General features: G+C 43.1%; 1 protein-coding gene across 1 annotated transcript in view; it reads left to right on the top strand.

Moving 5' to 3' along the window:
* Positions 1–687: 687 nt before the first annotated feature.
* BASP1 (brain abundant membrane attached signal protein 1) overlaps positions 688–25,394 on the top strand; it is a 47,189-nt gene continuing 22,482 nt past the window's right edge. The window contains exon 1 of the mRNA XM_026040749.1: positions 688–791. The gene's annotated coding sequence lies outside the window, so the exon portion shown is untranslated. The remainder of the gene's footprint in view (positions 792–25,394) is intronic.

Raw genomic sequence — 25,394 nt, 5'->3', positions numbered from 1 at the left:
GCAACGGGAGGGGGGAGGGGGGCTGCAAGGAGAAGGGGGGAGGGGGTCTCTGCCCTCAGCTGGGGGAGGGGGAGACGCGGGGGCTGGGGCTGCCATTAGAGCCCCTGCGCGGGGCCGGGGCCCTGAGCGACCCTGGACCTTAAGCCCGAGCCTTCTTCCCAGGCAGCTCCATTCTCCTGAATTGAAGCTCCATAAGTTGCCTTCTTATTTTTTTTTAAATATTTTTGTCTTTTTTTTTTCTTTTGCCCCCCCTCACCCGTTTTTCCAGCACAGACCCTTCCCTTAGGCAGACCAACAGCTCCCACGCGCGGGGGGTCGTTCAGCCTCTTCCACGCGCTCCACGCCAGCTCCCGCTGGAGAAGGAAACGCGGCTTCTCCCTGGGATCCGCTTGGCTTTGGCAGAGGGATAAGGAGAAGGGAGGGGGGGGGTAAAGTTTCCAGGTGCGTTCCTGGCCCTCCCGCCGCAGGCCAGACCCATATTTAAAAGGGGGGGCTCCTCGTGCCCCCTACGCGCGAGCGCCACGCAGCAACCCCCCCCCCCTTTAAATAAATAAATAAAGCGGCAGCTTTTTGAACTGCCCACAGACTGTCACAGAGGAGGAGGAGGAGGGTGAGGGGAGGGAGGGAACGAGGGAGGAGGAGGGTGGGAGCGCGCGAGAAATGCAGAGGCAGCAGCCGCCGCGGCAGCGCCGCTCCAGCAGCAGCCACTAGCGAGCGCGGCGAGAGCAGAGGCGAGCGCGCTGCCCGCCACTCCGCGCAGCGCACCAGGGCGAGCGGCCGAGCGGCGCCAGGTAAGGCACGACGCCCACCCGCGCTGCACCCAGGACACCCCCCGCCGCCACCTCCCGCGCCTTTACTCGCCCCTTGTTCCGCGCCTGGAGCTGTGCGGGCAGGCGATGAGCGCCGGGGCTGCGCGCAGGGAGCGCGGAGCAGCGGCTCGGGCGCGCCCGGGGAGCCTCGCTGCGAGGAGCCGCGCTGTTCCTCGAGAGAGAGCGCCGGCTCCTCGGAGCGACTTCGAGGCACAGGGTGGATTGAAGGGATATTCCGTGGAATTTAAATGCCCCGTAACGCTTTTTCTTTTCTTTTTTTTCTTTTTTTTTTTTTTTTTTCCCCTTTGGCGGGGGGTGATGAAGGAAGCGATGGGTGTGGTGGTGGAGGTGGGGGAAAGCGTTTTCTGATGCATTTCTTACATTTCGGTGCCGTTTCCAAAGGGACACTGCTTAACAATAGGTAAATGAGCCCACCGGTAAATAACAGTAAGAATAAAATCTCCCCGCGCCTCCCCGCTCGGCGGGGGCTGCGGGGGGCGGCGGAGCCGGCGCTGCCCGGCGCGCGGGGGTGACAGCGGGCGCGGCGGCGGCGCCAGCGCCGGCTCTGGCAGCGCTGCCTGAAAGCGCCTTTTTTGTTTAGTTTTAGTTTATTTTGGGGGTGATGTGCGGGGGGGAGGTTTAGGGTTTTCCGGGCAGGGGCTGCAAGCGAGGCGTCAAAGGCGGCGGGTACCGCAGCCGCCCCTGCCAGCGCTCTCCTGAAAGCTGCCCAGCTCCCGAGCGCATTCACTTCATGAATATTCATCGAATGCCTCTCCTCTTCCCACAGGTTTTATTTTATTTTATTTTATTTTATTTTATTTTATTTTATTTTATTTTATTTTATTTTATTTTATTTTATTTTATTTTATTTTATTCCCCTCTCCTCCATAAGGGCAGCTACACCCCCTCCCAGCAGCTTTTTGTTTCCCCTAGACCCCCCTCTCCCTGCCCCCCCCCCCCCCGCCCCTCCACGCGTGTCGTTAAAACGCGGCTGTTGCAGCGAGCTCCCCCGCGGGTGGGGGGCACTGCGAGGGGCACCCACGCACACCGCTCACGCCGACCCTCCTCCCCATCCCCCCCATCCTCCCCGTGCTCCCCTCCCCTCTTTTGGGGGCACTGCAGCGAAAATGAATGAAGCGGCGCCGTAATTAGCGATTCCTTTGTCTGGGGCCGGCGCATGCGCCGAGGCGGCGGCGCGGGGTCCGCCCGCCCCGTCGGGGATCGGGCCCCGCGGCGGAACAAAGGCGGCCGGGCCGCCCCCTCCCCCCCATGCTGGGTGGGGGGGGGGTGGGGGGGCGCAGGGGCGCGCGTGGCACCGCGCGGGGAGCGCTGAGCAGATAAGGGGGGGGAGGGGGGAGAAAGAAAGACCCTCCCCCCATTGAATGGCAGCGGCGAAATCCGGCGTTTTTGAAGGGAAAAAAATTAAATAAAATGAAAAGGCAGGTTCGGGTGGGCGGAAGGCGCAGCCCCTCCACACCTCCCCCCCAACCCCCCCGCAGGGAGCCGCGCAGAGCTACTGCCCGCGGAGGGGGGCAGCGCTAACGAGGCGCGGCCGGGGCCTCGTGGCCAAAGCGGGGGCTTTAATTTAGGTGCCGCAGTTAAAGCCCACGTTAATGGCCTCGTAAAGGAGCCCTGCGCGCGGAGGGAGAGACTCCATCCAGGGGGAGACACTCCTGCACCACACTCGGGAGCTGGAGCATCTCCTGTGTGTGCAGGGACTGGCTTCCCATAGGAAGGGTTTTTTTTTTTTTTTTCTTTTCTTTTTTCTGAGTGCGACATCTTGAAATCTCTCGTTCAAATTGTTGCCTCTCGACGCTGGCATCTATCCTCATCCGTCCTCTGGCTGCCTTTCTTTGGGCAGGAAAGATACATTTGTCCAAAATGAGGATACATGTTTCTCTTTAGGGCGGGCATTCTTAAGCACATGATAAATCTGCAATTTTAAAATTGCTGATTTGTGACCATAGGTAAGCGGTATATGCGCTAAGACCAGGTTTAAGATTACATGAAATACTGCAGTTCTCCCAGACAGGTGCCTGGACAGGGGGGTGTTGGTGGGTTTTATTACTCCCCCCGCACCCCAGCATCACGAACATGAGCTTCACACACTGCCCCCCCAAGACCTCTCAGCCTCCGCTTGGGATTGCTGGCGTTTTCCATGCCTTCCACGACGGCTGCTTCTGCAGAAGCGCCGCCATCCAATGCTCGAAAGTGGCCGTCGTGTCACGTCGTGTCGCCGCCCTGCTCTGCAGCGCACAGGTGCCCGCCAGGCACCTCCCAGGCTGCAGGACACGCCGCAAAACCCAGGGATTTTCCCTGGGGTAGCTGCTCCTTGCTAAAGCCAGGGACACTGAAACTGTGGGGGTGATGTCGCAGAGCCAGGCAGCGATGTGGCATCTGCAGCTCCTGCTCTCTGCGGCGGAGACACCCTTCTCTGCAGGGGCCGTGGGTATCCTGGGATTGTCCTGAGAATTTTGGGTGGAGGGAGGAAAAGCAGCCGCCAAGCATTAGGGAGGGAGGAGGTAAGGGAAGGAGTAAGGATGTGACCACAGGATTTCGCTTTTGCTGTCTCTTCTTGGGGTCTGGCAGTTTTGCTTCGTGGTCCTCCTACCTCCTGGATGGCACGAGGAGGGGATACTTCCCTTTGGTGTCGCTGCTTTAGGTTCAGCTGGAGAATTAACCCCGTTCTGTGGACAGACCAAACCCTCAAAGATGGGGAGATCATCGTGGTAGCTCCGTCCATGCTTTTGTGCTTCATGGATTGTGTCACTCAGGGAGTTTGCTCATACATGGCTGCTAAAAGGCTTATCACACAGCAGGCTTTTTTTCTGTTGTGATAAACCTCTGAAAGTGGCAAATCCAGTTAAAATAAAAACAAGGTTAGCTGATAAAAAACGATTGTTCCAGTTACTGCATGAAGCAATGAAATGATAAGGCTATTTTTCTCCCCCTTTTCTTCCTTCTATGTTCCCATGCTTCTTTATATTTGAAGTATAACATCCACCAGGACAAGCTAATAATAAAAGATCGATTAATCTCAAAAAGAAGCGTGATTTGGGAGCATACCATCCCACTGAGGTTGCTTCACAATTTCAGGACTGTCTTTAGAGCTGTCTCCAGGCCTTATGTATTAATGTGTTTGGTCTTTCAACACCAAGTGTCTGCAATAAACTCTGTTTTCCAAGCAAAGCTTCTCCATTTGCACTGTGTTGTTCCACTGCTAGCCTTTCCCTAAGCAGTCAACCATGAAGTCCTTCTGCAGAGCCTCCTTTGTCCAGGACAGCTCCAGCCTGTACAGAGCTTCCCTCATGCAGGCATCTGCACATGCCCTGATGGGATACACCGACTTAACTAGGAGCTGGAATACAGAATAGTTTGCAAGCTCAGAGCCTTCCCATGAAATCCTGGCAGATTTCCATGCAGCCACATTTGCAAGTGCTCAGTTACCATTGTGCTACTTACCATTTGAAAGCTTGCTTTTGAAAGATGATTTTGCATGGATTTTGAAAGCAAGAACTTGATTTTTTTCTTCCTCCCCAACTCTGCAAAAAAGAGATGCTACATATCTATCTACACCTTCACATGGAAATCTCTAGTCTTGATTTAGGTCTGTGGATATCACTGTCATGCCCTTGGGGGCATTGCAAATATAATGGCTAAAATCTGAGTTCTTCAAGTAAGAACACTGTATGGCTTTCAAATATAATGAAGAGTTACCTGCTGACATAAAGGCTCTGCTATCTTTCCTACACGGATAGTAAAGGCAGGCCATTTTGAAGCACTGTACATCTGTGCTTTGGAACAGCTTCATAGCTAAAGAAAGAAAATCTAGTAGGGGCTTGAGTTATTTCTTTTTTGTCAATCAGGAATGACAAGAATGAGGTAACAACTAGAGAAATCAAAGAAATTCCTGAAAGCATTAGAGACTTGAAAATAGAAACCATATGCAGCATAATAGAGGTTTAATGCATTATTAGGAAGCGCTTTCAAGATTAAGAAAAAACGCAGGGGGAAGAAGAGGGGAAACACCTCATGCAGAATGGAAAGGACTTTAAAGTCTTCTCCATAACATCGCGTTTCTCACAGCTGTCTTTCTTAAGAGCCAGCCTAAATTCTTACTTCAAGATGGGGGAATGTGGTTAATGTAAAAATGTAGCTATGGGTTATGTGATAGGAAAATTCATAGGTTTAAAAAACAAAGAAACTGATTGATAGCAACATGATTCCCCAAGCATGAGAGATGGCTGATTGCCAGATTATGAAAATAAAAGCCTTTGACTTTTTTCAGCAAGCCAATAAATGTAAAGAGATACTGATTTTTAACACATGTGGAATGGTCAGGTTTTGCCTGGGAGCAAGATGTGTAGTAATTCCCTCTTAAACACAGTTAATGGAATTTAACTCTGGGGAAACAGTTTTTATTAATAAAACCCTTCTGTTGTAGGATATAAATCAGAGGCAGATCTCTTTTGATGTGTTTGGTATGTGTGCTGCAGAATACAGCTAAGTAGGGTCTGTAGTGATGTGACTTTTGCAAGACAGATTGACCAGTACCTCCCCAGTAATGCAGGGCTGGGAAGATGCTTGCTTTTTGGTCACGTTACCCAATTTAGATTTTAGCATGGCAAGTAGTGCCACACAGGGTTATGTTCTGCCAATCCAGAGATTTTATTTCTTCCTGTTCTGTAGGAATTTGAATATCTTTTGAATTGTCAAAATTTAATTGCATGTACGCTTGACTCTCAGTTGTTCAGAGCAGCATGAACTCAATGTTAAATGTAGCCTGTAAGATGGAAGACCTTCGTTTTGATTATTGATTTTCTGCCCTTGTGAAAGGTCCTACCACTGAATGTGTAGCAAGATTAGGTTTTAACCACTCACTTTTTCCCAATTGTAAAGGTTTGTCACTGGAAGCTTGCTAATGATGTCATGATGATGACTGTGGTAACTTCTCATTAGCATAAGTAGAGCATAAATGTACATAAACTTTCCCTCCTGGCAAAAGCCTGTAACTGCAAAACATCCCTAAGGATTAATTTTAATGTCTGAAATGTGTGCCATCACCACTTCAAATGACAAATGGAAGCTGCCACGGTACAAGTAGTAAAATCAGTGACTACTGTCCATCTTAAAATCCAATAGACCTTCGAATATTTAGTGGGGTGTAGAAGGACAGAGCCTTCTTTTCTTTTTCAGTTTGTCTTGTGATCTTCCTCTTTTCCTTATGTGGCTGGTTGGTGAAGAAAGGACTGTATTCAAACTTACACCTTGAACTTGCTAACTCCTTTAAGACAAAGTGATGGCCGCATAGCAAGATGCTGTAGAGGAGCATTTGCTAAACAAACTGCAGAGGACTGCTGAACCCTGGAGAAGCAGTGACGCAGTTAGACAAAATAAAGAACAGATCAACAATAACACAAGTGATGCTTGTGTCTCTCGCCGTAACTACCTTAGGAAAGTCCAGACAAAGCAAATGCAAATCGGGATGTGGAAAACCCGGGGCAACCCCCCATTTGCAAACATGTAGACGCCATAGGAGAGTAAAACCATGACAAATATTTTAGTGTATCTGCTTGTCCAAGATAGACTGGAGCCTGCAAATTGCTCCGTCAGCTTTCTGCAATCACAGTTCCTCAAAGAAGGGCAGTGTGTAATTCTGCCAGCAAAGGAAACAGACTAACAGTGGTGCAAAGCTCCACCAGGGCCTGGGAATGGATAAGACAAAACCCATCACCGTTTGATGCAGGATCCATGTTCACCCATCAGTGAACAGTGTTTACCCATAAGCATGCAACGTTTCTTGTTGCTTCTTCTTTGGCCAGCACTGCTAAGCGCATGGTTGGCATCTGCTACAAATTGCAGAGCTGGAGGGAGGAAGCAAATTCAGAGAGAGCAGCTTCTCTTGCTCTTTTTTTTTTTTTTTTTTTTCTTTGCTTTCGCCACAAAAGCTGAGGCAGAGACAGAGGATGTGCTAGCCGCTCCAAACAAGCAGCTCCCAGGCCAGACAGCCTGAGAGAGAGGGGCTATGTATCCTCAGGCCACCCCACTCAGCCCCACACACACTCAGGAACAGCTGGGCTGTGGCGGGGAGCTGCCTGCTGACTCTTACTTTCCTGTTCAGATGGACAGGCCCTGTGAAACAGGGACAACGTGTCCCCAAAGAGTAGAAGTGAAAATCTGGCAGGATTTTCCAGCCTCATGCACTCCGTGCTTTGCTTGCAAGGATGGCATGCTGCTGGTTTGTGACTGAGTTTCATTGGGAACTTAGGCTGGCTAGTGTAAATTGGCCAGTGAGGTGTGCTGGATAATTGTGAGTACTCAGGGTGGTCTCGGCCCTTAACACAAGTGCTTAAACTAGGTCACTTAGACACTTCTCTTTCATGCAGTCCATGAACATTCACAAGTGTAAGTTTCTCGAGGTCTCTAGAAGGCTCTTTGTAGGACATAAGAATCAAGAAGGGTGATGTTGAACCATCCATGGAGATACGTTTTTGTGCTGGATCTGTTATCATTCACAGGGAAGGATTTAGATGAAGACAGTATTGTCCCTTCTCCATGCCAATCCTCTGCTCTCCTTCCTCTTTTCCCACAAAATACTGCAATGCGAGGAGACCTGCTTCAAGCCACCCGTGGCAGTCTGAGATTCCATCAGTACTGTACAAAAGAGGTGCTAATCTCTTTTGGTGATGTTTAGAGACACAGCTTTCCACATAGTGGCCAGAATTTTGCATCCAGTTGCCTTGACTGATAACATTGCCTTAACAAACAAAACCTTTAAAACCAAGATAGGCAAATGCTTCCATGATACATGTAAATATTATATCTCACCTCAGTGTACTCTTCTCTGAATGTAATAAAAGTTCCAAAAGAGCTCAAGAAAACTTAACATCGAAGTAGTTTTTTATAAGCATTTGAATAATTGCTAGGTCACTGCAAGTTCAATTGTCTCCCTGTTTGCTAGATCATTCAGTCATTAACCAGCAGATTCATGGACAAATTACTGATTCATGACAAATTACTGCCATTGCTGATGGCAACAGCAATGTGGCATGTGGTTCCTCCCTCTCAACTAAGCAAGGCCCCCTTGTTGGCAATGTGGTAAGACATAATGTCTCAGTCTTGAGGTAGCTTCTGTTGCCAAGGGCTCGTGTTTTCCTGCAAAGCTCCTGCAGGTTTTTGCCTTTTGTAAACTTCCCTCACAGCAGTGCTGTCACCACGGTGTTGAGGAGAAATGCAAACACGTTGGTGTCAACAGATGGCAAATATAATGGATCGTGCTTGCTTCAGGGGTGCTAAATGTTGCACCTTTACCTACCTGCCATCTCCATTTTGACTTGAAGCCAATACGTGCCTGATGGTATTGAGGGTAAAGGCCTGCCTTTACATGCCTTCCCACAGCCATCGAACATCTGAGCCCTGCACCAGCTAAAATACTGAGGTCTCCAGCAGAGAAGGAAAGAATAAAACAACTTGCTAGTTTTGCCCAGGTTTGTGATCCAGAGAAAAGCGTGTTCAAAAGTTTGCTGTGCAGTAGTGGTGGTAAATTTAGAGTCTGGGAAAAGAAATATATAAATCAGTGGCTTTTACGTATTTTCTACTTCAAAAATGAAGTTCTTTGGCACACTTGCTATCGGTTGAAGAAGCCTTTTGTCACTCTTTCTGATTTGATACTCTTTTCTATTCTAGCATATTAACATATACCTTACATATCTCTATCCATATCACACATCTGTTAATGTATCACAGTAAAGATGAATATATTAGTGTCTTCAAGCTGGCAGTTTTCATTCATCAGCTAACCTTGGCTGTGTATCCTTACTCAAAGATTACTTGTGGCTCATTTGTCTATATTTCAGTTAAATTATCACATTGGTTATGTTGCTGATTCCCCCAGTTAACCTTCCTAGAAGATGGCATTTTCAACTCTGAACTACCACAACCTAGTCCAGAGAACATCCTGTTCCTCACACACCAACATGCAAGGTGGGCATTAGTAGATATGCCAAACGCAGTAGGACCTATGTCATAAGCTTAAGACTACTGTCATCATGAGAACAGAACCAGTAAGTTATAGTACTTTATTTTTAATTTCTAAAACTCATGTTACTAGATCCCAAGTGTATGACTGCCAAATCTCAATGTTCACGAGTCATATCAACGTGAAAGTTTGATCTTAAAGTTTTATGTAAATTCTATAACATTATAGAAATCTTCTACTATTTCCAGCCAAAAGCATTCAACACTTCTAATTCTTTAGCACTTGAAATATTAATGTGGTTTCTCCTTCTACTCACTGAAAGGGAATAGATTTTGTATTTATTTTTGAAACGATATTTCAGGTTTAAGCATAACTGTCTCTTAACTAAATTTTAAAAAGAATAAAACCCCAAACTGACATGATAGTTTGCGTTGCCAGTCTTATTTTTGAGAAGTACTAGATTTGTTTTGCTTTCACAAAGCATCAAACACATTTCTGGACTATCACAGTTAAACTACATTAGTGAGTGGCAAAGCTTTCCAAAACACATGCAAAGGGGAAACATTTGCTATTATAACAGACGAAGGCCATCTGCCAAACTGTGCTTTACTGGACTGCATATTGCATAATGGCCGGAAGCTGTGACAGTCACATTGGTGTGAGTTTCTTTCATAACAAAACTTTTCTTCAGGTCTCCTCCAGTTGCTTGAAATTTTCACTGTCCAAATAAAGCGTAACATCTGTAAATGATGGGGACAGCAACATGATTACTGTACCAACTCATTAAGAAAGTCATCAGATGAATGCACCATGTTCAGGCCAAGTGAGTTCAGGATGACAACTACATATACCTTCTTTTTTCCAAAGGACAATTTTTTTACTGCGGATACAGTGAAGACACCGTATTGCCCTTGGTTGCTGTGAAGGGTCTCCAGGTAGGCCAGAGAATTGAACTGGATCCATTTAGATCCTCTTCCGCACACTGAGGTCCCAGAGAATACCAAAATAACTCAAAGGACCTTAATTTCAGTAGAATAACAACTCCTCATCTTGGATAATTAACTCCTTAAAAAGAGAAAACTCACAGTGATTAGGAAACCAAGATAGTAGATAAAAGCTTTATTCACAGCCCATTCTTTGCCCACTGAGTACTTGAAAGTTTGACATATTACCATTAGCTCCAAGTGCTCTGCATTTCTCTGAGTTGCAGCAACTTTGCAGAATCCTGTCTGTCTTCAAGAAGTTCTTCTCGAACATCTCTGGGATCTGAGGGTGAGGCTGAGACTTGGACAATTTCTGTTCCTGAGCTCTTAGTTCCCCTCTTGAACCTCTTACCTGTCTCATCCTGATGTCTTTGGGAAACTTCTTTTTTTTCTGAATATCTTCAGGGACTCCTCGAGGGAAGGGACTAACTTTTTTGACTACCTCAATCTTCTTCTTAAAATCACCATATAAAACGTGGAATTTTCCATTGGAATTTTCTGTGCAACTTGCAAGCATAGTGGATTTGGTGGGGGCTATATCTGTAGGGCATATGATGTCTAAAGTGCCATGCATTGGCGCCTCTGCTCATGGTGTTCATGGAGTCCCTGCACTGGAAGAGAGACCAAATAGCTAACTTAATTATTACAAATGCTCTGTTTTGTCTTAATTAATCTAGCCATATGATTCTGGCTCCCTGATCTAATTAGCTAGGGAGATAGTTAAATATAACTTCGTGTATCTAGGCACATTTAGCTATCCTTGGTTAAATCTGCTTGCAGTTCCCAAGAGACTATATTTCAAAGTGCCATTGCTACGAAGTCACAGCTGGGAATATATCCTAGCTACCCTTCATCTGCAATAAAAAATTATATAGTGCTCAATTAATGTAGTAAAAGAGATTTCTGTGTTAACAGTACAGTTCATAAGCTTTTTAAAACCCTTTCATGAGAAAAAAGAGGCATCTTCCGTTGTTCTAACATTAAGGACTAGCAGGTACTTGTTGCTGTATCAGAGTAATGCAGCTTCCATTGTTCAGGTAGATAAACATAACTTTGGACAGTGTATGGAAAATTTTTGCTCTTTGCTCACAATAGGTGGAAGATAGTTGGTGAACTGAGTTAGAATAATCTAGAATTAATAAATCATAGTAAAAATTCCTTGTCTCTGAAAACATCTCTCATAAAACTTACACTCTAATCATAAGGAATTTGAGAAGAATTAAGTATTTGTTGACCAGTGATAGACAACACCAGTAACAGAATTCTACTTCCTAACTGCAAAACTTCCGCTACCGGAATTGAATAAATTACCTTTAAAATAAATATCTGGGCATTTCCTTTTATGTACTATCTGTTGAATAATTAAGGATAAGAATATTTGCCTGGATCATATGCCCAATGAGAGAGAGATGCTGTTCAAGTGGGTGAACATGTAAACAATGACCGTGGTCACACAGGATCTCTTAAAGGAAAAAAAAGAAAACATTTATTTAGTGTAAAGGAGAGAGTGATGTTTTAAGAGCAGGTAATACAATCGCTAAAATGCAATTCATTCCACTTTGGGGCAAGAAGATCTCTTGAGGTCCCTTACAGCCATCCAGTTCCCAGGAATTAGGAACATGTGTGACCTTTGGAGGAAACTTGCTCTTGAGTTCAGAGAAGCCAGTTCAGTTGAAACCAAACCCTTCCCAAGCACTCAATGTCATGAGAATGTCTGAACTGCATTAAAATAATGATCAAAAGATAACCTCTTGCTAATATGCTTTTTGAATATATATGCTTTATGGATATAGTCCATCCTACTAAGTAAAATCCAAGCAAGGCTTTTCTATAGATGATGCAAGGAGATTTTATTTATTGATACTGGACAGTATGGCTGTTGAGCAAAGCTTTCTGTAGAATAGAAATTTTAACAAAAATCCTGACATGTACTGAAAGTCTGAGATCATTCTTCCAGTTGTGGCTAATATAAAGATTGCAGTAAAGTTTCCAAAAATGTTTGAGATGTTTCAGTTCCTAAATTGTATGCAGCAGTATGCAATCCTATGGACATGTTTGAGAATTTTGTTCCGTAAGCCCAGAATGAAATTTTGTAAGTACATCTGAGGACAGCTGTGTAATATTGATTTACACAGCACTAGGACCTCTTTTGTTACTTAATCTATAGGCTACAGAAACATATTGTTGGGTTGTTGCACAGATGAGTGGAGGAGCTAACTGCGTAACAGAGGCTATATACACATTTTCAACCCATGGTTGCTCAAACTTAATGCTGTAATAACAATAGCTTTGAAGATTGAGCCTGATATAAATTAGGCTCATTTCTAAAGAAATCCTTGGTTGTGTATTCATAAAAGGTTTTGAATAGACTTCATGTGTAACTGAACAAATATCTCTGTGCAATCTCTTCTGCATGCAGGTGGGCAGCCGCTGTTCAAGTTACCAATTCAATGGCACGAGCTGCCCATTCTGCAGCTCCTTTGGGCCACATCCTTGAAATCAATCAGCCTTTTATACCTCAGGGCAATATGGGATTTATTTCCTTTCCATATGGGCTTACTGGAAATCGTGTTGTACTCCTGTGAAGCGCTTGCAGAGGTATGTTTCTATTTAAGATTGCCAAGATTCTTGGCTAGTTGCCCATATATTGGTGCTGCTAGAGATCAGGAAAACGCTCACCTTCATTTAACTGGCAAATGGGAGGATATGTAGCTGTGTATGGATGCCGAGCTGTGCAAAACAGCACTATCTTGTGATGCTTCCTGCATCAGGAACACTGCTTTCAGTGTAAACTCTGCATGCAGGCATCATTTCATTGTCAGTGAATCTTTCAGTAACCGAGGAATGTTTGGGAGCAGGATTAAAATGGAGCCTCATATTCTGTTTTTATTTGCATCATTTATCAGTGAGTATTTTCTTTGAATCTAACTGAGTTATGTTAATAAAGTCAGAGTTGTGGGCTGCTAGAATTTTGTTAATTTGGACTGTTGGATGGGTGCACAGCATCGGTGGGTTTGATGTGCTGTAACAGTGTTCATGCTTAGCTTCAAAATAAGTAAGCATGTTGTAAAATGTTAAATTTTAGCATTCTGTCATTTTGTCTTCTTTTTCCACCTTTCACTTTTGCCTGGCTCCTCTGCAGTTCCTTTAAGAAACTAATGGTAGGTATATTTGGATAGTATTGCTGTTGAAGGCATGTTTCATACTGCCTAAAGAGAAGGTTTATCTTGCTCATCTATAGGAGATACACGTGTGGAGCAGTGCTCTTCTCATGCTGAGCAGGTAGACCAGGAGAAAGTACACCTTAGACTAAGATTCATTTGGTCAGAGATAAAATCCCTTGCATTAGGTCTTATTAATAGCAGTAGCTCGTATAAATGAGCATAAAGTGTTGTAGAATAGTCTGTAGACGTCAGAACTGACCATTTGTTTCTAGTGTATGGGTCTGTACACGAGAAACAGAGCAGGACGAGTAATTACAGAATTTATTGATGGGTGGGTGTGTATACTAGCTATACTAGTAGGCTATGCTACTCTGCCATAGTCTATGCTGGGGAATGTGTGCTAGTGGATCCTTGCATTTCTTGCTTCTGTGCAGCAGATGCCTGTGCAGGAGCTCTGAATTTGGATGATTTGGTAGGATGGCCATAGGGATTTCACTGCTGGTACTGGGTTTGAGTCAACTTCCTGCACTGGAATTGGATTGAGAGGTAGTTTGGGCATTGCTCTAGTTTGGGCAAAAGTCTGAGCATGTTCACAAGTGATCCAGCTAAGCCTGTTTCATCTGCTGCTGAATGGAGCTCTGCAGAAGAAGCAATAGGTAAGTGGAACCAAGTACTAAAGCTCTCCATACCAAAACTTAATTCAGAATTGATATTCCCCAGAAAACATTTTTTTTCTCTCTCTCTCTTTTTTTTTTCCTCCAATATTGTACCAAGCACATAATTACTGGTATATACAGTGATTAAGCTCCAAAACTGGAATGGTTTGCCATAACGAATTATCTGACATGTATAAACCAGATATATTTGACATAATCAGCGTGCTTCTACTGAAACATTTTCCACTTAAGAAAGAGGCCAATGAAAATAAACATGAACTTTAAAATCAGCCCTCAAGTTTGTATTTCAGGGTTAAAGTATGCTCTTGAGACTCCTATCTGCAACAGTAGGATAGTAAAAACATTTCCATTTTGTACCATAAGGTAAATACCCACTTCCTAAAGACTACAGTTTGGAGAGTTTTGAGGTTTAAGACCTAAAATACGCAATACCATGCATAGCCTAGGGACTAATGTGTGTTAGAGTTAAAAAAGGCATATATCACATGCCTATTAGTAAAGGGTTCTGGAGGTGTGCAGCAATAAGAGAACTGTTGTAAAGCCTACAGTGTGCACATTTAAAACATGAGTATATTTTAGATTTTCTAGCTTCCTGTATAGTGCCACATCCTATGCATTTTTTCACCAAATGAGAAGTGTAACACCGACCGGAGGGAAGTTAAAAAAAATCCTATCAGCAGTTTCAGCTCAAATGAACAGTGCTTTTGACTTTAGAGTTGTTACCTTTTACTTTTTAGAAAAAAAAAACAAAAGCAATTAAAGAAGCAGAGCGAGGATTATTGTGCTGGAAAATTCTTTGTTTGAGTTCTTGCGGCTCAACTTCCTTAGGAATAACTACACAGGTCTTCATTTCTAGCTGAAATAAAGGACAAGCTTACCCACTTTGGGCTGGTTAATCATTTAATGCATTAGCCACCCATGCGGGCAGTCAAAGTTCACATTTCTGCTGTCACTGACACCAGCTAGCGGGTGGGACTTCTCCCTCCTGACTATAAAGCAAGCACATACCCTATTCAACAGCCCAGTGTGGGCTGGGGGCAGTCTCTGCCTCTGCCGATGGTCACCCCATAAAAACCACCCAGTTGGCATGAGACCATCTCTAGTCAGAGCTTTCAACGCACTTGTTCTGAAAGCTGAGCCTCAACTCTGAATGGGGGAGAGAAAATACTTGAAACAGGATCTTTTACACGTGAAATAACTTTCTTTTTTCCAATACCAATGAGTAATTCTTTGGCTGGCTAGTTGACTGCAAAAGGTCATGTAAAGTTGCCCCAAATACTGGACTTTGGAGGACTCTGGAAACTGTTTCCCATGTAGCTCTAGTTTAAGACTAATGCCTTTGTTAGAATTCATAAATTAAATCCCTAACCATGCTACCATTTCCCTGTATTTGTGAGAGTTTCTGGGAAAGCATTCAAATCTCTAGGTCCAAATCCCCGTCCAGGCCTGGCATAGATGCTTACAAGAGAGCTCTTCATTCTCTACTTTAATTTAGAGGCAAAACCCATAGGATGAAAATAGCCCCCCATTTGGATTTCAGGTTACAATCTCTCCTGTTTTCACTCATCTGAAATCTTAATTTCAAGCACAGCATGTCAGCTGCTTCAGGGTGCAGGTAGGAGAGCTGAGCAGACTAAAAGGCTCTTGGCTTTGCTGCAAGAGGCAGGCTTGGGGCTTGCCCTCTCCTAGTTGCTTGGTTGGTTTTTATTTTGTGGCAGGGCTTGGTTTCTCTTGGTTTCTCGTCTCCTTTCACTTTAGGGAGCCCAATCCCCTTGCCAAAGGAGCAGCCAAGAGAAACTAACTGTGAGGTGAGGGGCGCAGACAGATAGCCCGCCCTGTTTGGAGACAGAAAGCTCTGCAATTTGGCTCAGTCACATTGCCCAACCGCACCTTCATTGCATGGTTTTAATGATTTTTAATGTTATCCAGCTAAGCATGTTTTTAATTTAAAAGCACATTTTAAGACATTCCAGCTTATGATTAGAACATGGAAACATCACATTATGGGATTTAAAAAAAAATGACATACATCTCACAAATGAAAACCAATGGTAAATTTTTCCAGGAAAATCCTTTTTGTTTTAAAATCTAATAAGTGAACAATTCCAATGCCAAAGGTCGAATTCTTCTCTAAAGTCACTGTATGTCTGAATTTACAGTGGAGTTCCAGTGCTGGAAATAACAAGTGAGTTACCTCAGACTCTGAACTATAATGACCATCTACATCAGTTACACTGGTATCTGGTTTGTACAAATTAAGCTTCACTCAAATCTAAAGCTTCTTTTTTTGTGTGTATGTGTGTCTTTTTAAAAGTATTTAGGTTCATGTGAAAGCAAGTAGTAACCTTTATGGTTTATAGCCTGATCCTTTTTTTACATCTGTATTGACAATAATGTGTAAAACTCAGGTATGAGTAGCTATAAAGTGGTAGAAACAATAAAGAAATGCCTCGGAGCACCTGACACTTCTGGGCCTTGGGCAGGAGCCAGACATCTTATGGGATATTGTGATCCTGACACTACAAGAGAGCTACATAAAGCTCACTAAATTCTTGCTTTAATATTGTCTTTTGATTCAAATATTGAAAATAGTGAGTAGGTTGCAATGATAAAACTATTCCATTGGACTGGAAACTTGAGTTCATACTTTAAAGTGCTTGCTAATGTTCATTTAATTCTGTCTGGGGGGAGTTGGGGGATTTCCGTCACTTTTAACCATGAGGACTAAACTCTTAATTCCTAATACATATTTATAATCTCTTCAAAGGAGCTCTTATTTTTGTTATTATAAGAGCCACTCACAGATTTTTTTTCAAAAGAGAAGGATATTTAGCTCAACTGCTTCATCTATAATTCCTGATTCCCCTTACAAAATAGGTCGCTGATACTACAGATTATACTACTTGATAGATCAGTAAAGCAGCTACACATAACAAATTGCTTCACCGGGGCTGGTTGAAGAAACCTTTTCTATTGCAAACAGGAACTTAGCAGTTTTTATGAAATGTCATATCCTGCAGATAGCTGTTAAGCATAATTTATGCATACATGTTGCTTTGACTCAGTGTACGTATGGGATAGTTATGGAACTGAGCTTTGGTTTGTACAGGTTTTTGCAGCTATTTCTGCTGTGCTGGTCATTTGTCTGTAGGAAGCTGCAAAACTTGCATGTGGGAGGGGAAGTGAGAACGACTAACCAAACTTAAGGCAGTTTGTCAGGACATCAAGGTAAGTCCACTTATTCTTGTGCAAAGCTGTATTTTATGAGGCGAACCCAGTTATTACCTTAACTTTACATATAATAGCTCACACGCTTCTCCTGGCTTACTGAAATTCTCTGAGAACTGTTTTATTTCACATCCTGAGACAGTAAAGTAAAAAGAAAGGACATATGGGATTTAGGGGAAACTGACTGCAAGTGCATTTCTTGTCTGATTTTATCTGGATGTGGACAAGAGTTGGGCATGTCCTGACCCAGCAGATCCACAGCTGTGGATCTAGGGAATTCTGCTAGTTTATACTGCAGCCATCCAGGCAGGAATATGCAATGCATAGGGTAGCTTAGCAAGGGCCAAAGTTAGCCCTGTTACTGGCGGCATCACAGCCATGTTCATGCGGATACGCTGCTAAAAGAGCTAATTTTATCCTTCAGAGAAAGACTGCCAGCCTCTTGCAGAACTTGTGCTAGCACAGGTATCAGCGTGTTGCAAGGCTTTGTGCCTCATGGTTTTACCATTCGAGCAAATGGCCCGGGTCTTGCTTCGATGTTCATCACGTGCAGAATTAAGTACACTTCTTCCATTCTTTTAAAATTTGAATAAAAATACCATTGTAAAAGTTCAGTGTTAACTCTATAGGGTTTATCTTATTATGAAGCTGTAACTGGAGCATTAGAAATATGTGTAAAATCTCACAGTTCCTATCAGCTTCAACCTCAAATAAGTGGATTTTTTAATTGTAAGGTGGCTACCTGAGAGATTATAGAAATGATGGAGATCCCACTACAATGCATTTGTGCAGATTTTATACAAATGAATGGCATTATAGAGACTGACTCTCTAATATAAATGTTAATGGCTCTGGAGTCAGCCCTTCACCACAAATGATCAGTATAAACACTGTTTATAGCAAATCAGGGCTCTCCCTGTTACAGGGAACAGGGCACTAACGTCCATTTACTAATGGCTCTACCTCCGTAAAACAAGCTCATACTGAACATAGGAATTTGAGCTTGTAAAAGGTGTGATACAGCTTATGTTCAGGTAACAAGAGGTATACGGCCAAGTGTATCACCCCTGCTAAATGCAGAAGCCATCAAAGAGAAAACTAAAACATAGTTTGATGGAAGCATTTCAGAGTGAAGCTGTGGTCAAACAAAGCTTTCTAGTTTTGCATCTATTCATGACGAATAATGTTACATGAATAATTATGATTGTATAATAATATATGGAGAGGTGAGGGGCTGTGATTGCAGGACTTTGTGCTAGCCCTGCCGGGTAAGCAACACAGTCAGGCTGTTGCCTTGAAAGCTGCTCCATATGCCAGTGATTGGCCACACTGGGCTGCTGAATGTCACATTGCCATGAGTATCTAGCCTGCCAGGCTTTAAAGGTAGGCTGGCTGCATCTACACTGTGGATGAAGATGATCAAGGGCCTGGAACGCCTGCCCAATGAGGAAAGGCTGAGGGAGCTGGGCCTGTTCAGCCTGAAGAAGAGAAGGCTGAGGGGGGACCTTATCAGTATCTATAAATACCTCAAGGGAGGCAGTGAGGAGGAGGGGAGCGGCTTCTTTTTGGTGGTGGCCAGTGATAGGACTAGAGGAAACGGCCACAAGCTGAGGCACCAAAAGTTCCCCAGGAACTTAAGAAAACACTTCTTGACAGTGAGGGTGACAGAGCCCTGGCACAGGCTGCCCAGAGAGGTTGTGGAGTCTCCTTCTCTGGAGATCTTCCCAACCCGCCTGGATGCCGCCCTGTGCCCCGTGCTCTGGGTGACCCTGCATGAGCAGGGGGGTTGGACTAGATGACCTCTGAGGTCCCTTCCAACCTTAAGCATTCCATGATGCTATGGTCTTGGACAAATGTAAGCCTGATGAGGAACACTGCTTGCTGCCTAACGCAAGTATGGTGGAATATACATGCACTGTAAAGGCTCCAGTGACTGTAACTGCCATTGCTGCATCCTGGAGCAGGAAAGTGGGCTGTTAGAGAACTTCTTGAGAAGAGGAAGAAGCTGTTTCAATCTTGAGCTGAAACTCCCGTGCTAATGCTCTAATTGCTACAGAAATGTCATCCGAATATTAACAGTCTCCCCATGCTCTTTTGCAAGGACAAATTTTTCATTCTAAATCTTAACAAAGCGAGCTTCTAATGCGGGTCAAATGGAAATTGGGTTTATTAAAAAGCTTGTAAAGACAACTTGATTTTGAATTTCCCTGGGAGAGGCTCCCCTGTGACCCTTGAAGGCACGCCAGTGGGCTCTTCCAGCACATGCCTCAGCAAGCAACAAACCATTCACTGAGGTGCTCTAACGAGGATTGATGTGTCCACCCAATTAGAGGGATATAAAGAGCGCTCTCTTCAAATTCTGGATTCATTTGGGTTGCTTGGCTATTTCCATAGTCCAGTGTTGGAGCACTGCTGCAGGGGTATTGTTGGCCTCAACAACCGGCCTGTGTGTGTGCCGTCCTATGAAACAAGGGCAGATTTTGTACGAATATTTCTCCCATGAAGTACTCAAACAGTGAAATTAAAAAAAGGGGGGGAAAAAGAAAGTCCAAATATTGAAGTCAAATCAGTCATTAGGGTTGATTTAAGATCAGAACAAGATCTCCAAACTTAGCACAGCTAGAAGCGTGTTTGAGAAGACTCTTGAAACACCTGTTTCAAGAAGCCTATAATTCTTCAATGTTACTTAAGTGTGATTTTCTCATGCCTAAAATATATGCAGTTTGGGGAGGTTAGATGGTATAATGCTCCTTGTATAGTGGGACTAATGCAGCTGGTCATATGCAGCAATGCATGGAAAATGCATTATTTTGAGACTGTTTCCCCTTTCAGTTGGAGCAATGTCTCTGTTTTCCATTTTAAGCCTGCATGTAATTTGCAGTCCTTCAGAAAAAAAAGCCTCATGTCATGTTAAAATAAAAATAAGACCATTTTCTTGTTACACAGAATATTTCTATCCTTAGACAAACAGTCCAATTGTTTGCATAGAGCAACATAAAAGTAGCCAGCTGAGGGACCTCATGCAGATTGACAACACAACAAAGATCAGATTATGTTTTGTTTTTCAAGTAGGTGCTGCCAAAGCAATCGCGGAGCATTTCAAGACCGTAGAGCAGATATTGCTGGTACTATTTAGGAATACACTGTGATAAAGTGTGACAATTTGAAATTGCTTGACCATGTTTCTGGGAAAACTGCATGTTCTTATAAGGAACTATTAAGAGAGTAAGACAGTGGCTCCTGCCATTTTATTTCCTAGGCAACAGATGAAACCTGGGCTTCAGAAACAAACTGCTAGGCCGTGCAATAAATCATTACAAGACAGCAAGCAGATCCAGGTGTTCAGCTAGCCGTTAGTGAGGAGGCTTTAACTCTTCCCACTTCTCTTCATCCCTTCATTTGATGTTACTACCGAAATGTGGTTAGCAGATTTTTGAATTCAGCACAAGTATATGCCTGGATTATGCAATATTTTGGCTCTATATGGGCTCTATGTGTGAGGGCCCTTACAACACAAGGCTAGCAGTGCACTAAAACAATGAAGTTATTGTGTAAGGGAAGACTCTGCTCTGTTTGGTAGGTTTTATAAAAACTGAGTATGGAGTTTTGCAGTTCTCACTGAGCGCCCAAAAAAAAAAAAAAAAAAAAAAAAGTTAAATGCCTAAGTTGAAAGCTGTGATGCATACCATTGATGGAGAAAGCTAAGCTCTTCACTGCCGTTAATTATATGCTGAAGATAATTAGCAGACTGTACTTGGACAGCCAAGCGAGGTGCTGCAGCTATCACACCTCATACTCCCCCGAGGTTAAAACAAACTGTCTTGGGAGTCCTTTGCAGCAAAGCAAAGATGTGAAGTGCAGATTCAGCCAGGCGCTGCCTTTCCTTCTTGTATGACTGCAATCCTAATATATCATGTGCTCAGTGGAGCAGCACATGGTATTTGAAAAAAACTGTAGATACTGAAGATTGATTTAAGCCAGGTTAACTGGAGCCAGTCACTTTAAACTCTCACCTACACCTAAGACAGGGAGCCTTCTTGGCTTGCATTTAATTGCCTTTTAGCTGATTCTTGATATTGCATACCTGATGTGAATTTATTTTATTAATAGATCCCCTGTGTTGGGGGATGATTTGAGCTCTTGCTTCCACTGTTTATGCAACTGAGTCACTGACCCATGGTGGAAATTCAGTAGCATGCAGCTGCGATGCAGAGTGTATGTGTCTTATGTCATTGGCCTCTGCATCTATAAACTAACAGGCCTGACCGTGACCAGGCTTGCCAAATGGACCTGCTTGCCAAGTCCTTGAGAACCTGGAAGAGTCAACATGTTTTCTTAAAATGGAGACTTTTTTTGTGAGCCTTTCCCTTTGTGTGGGACAGAGGAACAAGAAAGTAGAGTAAAAATATTCTGGATATTCTCACTACAGCAGTGGCTGGAATCTCCACATTTAAAATAACCTTAACAGAGTTAGATACCTACTCAAGTGGATGGAAAAATGAACGAACTCTGTGCCTGGATCCAATCTGGTGATCTCTGCCAACGCATGTTACTTCTTGCACTGTTAAGAGCTGTTTCACCTCTTTCCCCTGCATATTCCTCTCTTTGCATTTCAGGGTTTTTCTCAATGTTAATCCTCATCCCAGTGCTCCCATAGTTTTAGTGCTCCTACATCCTGCAGCACCCATTGCTTGTCCCCTGTGCTATGGGCTCAAAAAATACCGCTTTTCCTAACTTGGTGTTTATTTTGACTTGCACAGTCCAAAATTTATAGCATCAGTTTTTCCACACGAGAACAGAGAAATGAGTAGAGCTCAGCAGGGAGGCACCAAATACCTTAGCCCAGTGCAGGGCAACCTTGAGCAAGCATCTGCTTTTTGTTTGTTAGCCATTAGACACTTCTTCAGCTGCATTTAGTGGAAATTTTGTTATGAGTTAAGAAATTCTTTGATAAAAGCCCCTTCCCTCTACAGACAGTTATGTCTTTTGCAAATGAATACCTCAAAGCAGAAGTCTCATCTTATGGATTAGCTCCTCTGTTGAAGAAAATCATTAATTTTAACTTGCAAATGCCTTCATTTAAATACTTAGAAAATGTCTTACAGGCTTCATATGTTGGAAGCAGTGAATAATTTGAATATGTAAAATAAAAAAGTCTTTACATAATAAAGTTTCAGAGGTTTGTAGAGTCACTTAAATTTTCTCAGTCCTGCTCAACTGTGTGAACCTCCTAAGGTTGTGCATTGCAAAAAAAAAAAAAAAAAAAGAAAATGTAAGAAATGTATCAGACTAGTCATCTCTTGGCAGCATATGGATCTGTTAGGAAGCTTTCCTGCTTTTATTTCCTAGGACATATCTTTTATTCATGTGGGCATTTCAGCTATAACTTTTGCATTTTGCTTTTCAGGTTACCTCCTGAGAAATGAGTGACTTTACCCACATCAGGAACTCCCACTTCTTTTCTTTTCCATTCCTTGACCATCTCACTGCCCCCCCTCTCAAGTATCAATGAGTTTTATTGCCATCAAGTTAGATCACTTACTGTCAACAGCTTTTCTTTGGATCCATTTGACTCTCCAGGACTTTTTATTCAATCAGTGCATGCGAATGGAAGAAATAAAAAATATGGAGTTGGCAGAACAAAATTTTGCTTGGACGAGATGACATGGCCAACTCCTTCAAAATAATATTGGTTTATTGTCTGTATCACTGTTTTACTTTTTTGTTTCATTTTTCTTTTCTGAGCATACAATAAGCTGAATCATTCAAAACTGGAACCTCCTTTTAAATTATACCACAGCTTCTCAGAGAAGTGGTGTTGGCATGATTTTCTGTGCCAAATCTTGCTTTTGCAGATTCCTCTCCAAAATTCCAGTTGAGATTAATTCTATTGCTGAGTGTTACTTTTGCTGACTGGGTGCAGGCCACAAACTGTTTATACACAGATCTTATTATACCAATGTAAACTTATATGACACAGTAATCAGAGTGTGGTAAAGGCTTGCTGTGCATCCCTGAAATATTCATCAGACCATGTTGTGATACTGATGGCCTTGCAAACAAAACACCCTCCCTCTGCTAGCTTGGGTGGTCTGTAATAAGTTACTGCATTTCTTATAATAAATACAGATGGAAATTGTAAGTTTGAGTCTGTCAACAAAGTGTTTCACTCCTCACTGGCCTGGTAGCTATTAGAAATACTTTTGATCACCTTGTGATTGTAGCATTCAGTCTGTGTTGCTGAAATGAGAGTCACGTGTGTTACTGGAGGAAAGCAACACATGCTTCTCGGACTGCACCATTCAGGCTGCAACCTTCATCTGGCTCATTTATTATATGCAGTGAAGGAAAAGATAAATTTCACAAAAAACAAAAAAGAGAACTTGGGCAGCATTTTGAGGATATTCATAATTTATGGCTTGATCACTGTTACTGGTCTTACTAGACATCTTCTAGAGTGTCCTCTTTGTCTTTGGGATCCAGTTTGCCAGGATAGTTTCCATCTGTGTTACAGGAAGAGTTAAGCGGCACTCCTTGCTCTTAGCATGCCTGGGACTATCCCACGTCCAGGTATTTTCCATCTTTGTATTTCTGTCGAGTTTGTCAGTCATACTGAAATAGCCTTTATTATTCAGAGTTTTCATCATTATCTTTTTGCCATGGCAAGCATGCAGGAATGAAGCTGTTTCTCTGGAGCCTCAGCCTGCTTGCTGTCATATGGGAATGCACCATTTCAAATTCTTTTTGTGTCAATTGAGAAAGCTAAATCCCACTGAGGCTAGGAGAACTCCCAGAACACACACAGCTTGAATAAAAGGCAATGCTGGTCACCCTGTTCACTCCTTTTCACAGAATATTATGGGAAAATTGGTGTGTGAACTGGTTTATGCTTAGTCCTGGAAGCTGCAGACCACATGCTCACTGAGTTTTCTTGCTGTCTTGCTTGGGCTTGTACCAAGCATGCTTAACACTATCATGGTATGCAGATGGAATTTCATAAATCTAAAGATAAAACTGTGATTATCTCATACTCTTTTTAGTGTTGGCCTTGCTTACTGGGTTATGGCAAACATTTCTGCATGGCCCTGAGGCAGTCCTTCCCAGTTATACTTGACATTATAATGAAGCATATGTTCATACACATGTGTATGAAAAGCTTATATAGAGTGGATTATCTCCCTCTTTTCCTATTGATTCATGGAGAGTCCACAGTGATGCCAGATTTTTAGACTTAGAGCACTGTGGAAAGGCAACTTGAGAGAGACTCTCTGTTTAAATGATTTTGCTGCAGTACTTTGAAGACAGCACAACGTCAAAGTTAATGATTACGTCAGGGCCTCCCAGAAGCTTCCTCTGCTTGGCCTTTTTTAGATCAAAATTAGGAGGTGTCTAAATTTGCTTTAAATATTGCAATACACGTGTAATACCAACCCGTTCAGGTAACCTTTGAAGTGATTTCCATCTGCAAGGGTAAAATGTCCCAGATTATAAAAACGAAATTCTTCAGCATGTATTTTTCTTTCTCTCATCATGCTGCGTGGCTCACTTCTATCTGTACTGAGCTGTGCACCTGAGAACTTGCAAAGGGGCAGTAGTTTCCCTTCGTGTGCAGTGTTTCCCATCCTGGGCTGCTGCGCAGTTGGCGTGTGTGCTTTGCCACGGCACATGCTTGGGCAACCTGCCTCCTTCTGAAGCTATGTCCTGGGAAGCCAGCAAGGTGGTGTAAGGCCAGCAGAGAGAAAGAGAGCAAAAAAACACTCAAAAACGTCTTGTCTTTACAATGTTCCTGTTGTGTCCTGTTAGCTGTCTTCATCTCTGAAAAATGTGAAACCTGGACTGTGTTTGTATTCCTCTTTCATTTAAAATATAGTAAGACTAGAAAATGTTCAGCAAGTGACACTTGCTGAAGGAGAAATTGTGCATACCTCTGCTGTGACTTTTCTGGATGAGAAAGAAACTCCCCTTCTGCTCCTGATAACTGACAGCCATTGCAAGCCTGAGACATTCTCCACTGACAGAAAGGCAAGGGACCTCTGTAGTATTTCCTTGAGCCTTCCTTCTGTCCACACAAACCCAAATTAGCAATGTCCATCTAAATGGTGGAGAGTTGAGCCACACATGGATTTATAAGCTTGCCTAAGCTTTTTGTTATTAAAACTTTAAATGTTTAAATGGAGATTCTGCTGCCATTTGGAGTGCTGTAAGAATATTTGTCATCACTGAGGCTGCGTTTTTCTAATTGAGAGTTGTTGTCTTTTTAAAAAAAGAAGTGCTTCATTGCTTTGTTAATCAAGGGTTACAGGTTAATTTACACTCTATCAGGGCTAAAGTGTTTCTTAATCCTGTTATAGACAAGATTGACCATTTGAGTATGGTCATGAAGCCTTGAGAAAAGAACAGTTTTTTACAGCATTTTAAAACAAAGTTAAGCAGTGCTGATTCTTCTTGCAACCTTCACATTTGGACTCTGCAGCCACTGGACATAGGAAATTAAGTGCTGTGCTAACTGTTTGTCTTAAGGCCCAATATAAATCCTCCTAGGCACAACTCCTATT

This window comes from Nothoprocta perdicaria, unplaced genomic scaffold (genome assembly GCF_003342845.1).
Source record: "Nothoprocta perdicaria isolate Ctin4 unplaced genomic scaffold, notPer1 scaffold_264, whole genome shotgun sequence".
Taxonomy (NCBI): Eukaryota; Metazoa; Chordata; class Aves; order Tinamiformes; family Tinamidae; genus Nothoprocta; species Nothoprocta perdicaria.
The sequence above is the reverse complement of the archived record's forward strand: the minus strand, read 5'-3'. Positions and strand labels throughout refer to the sequence as shown.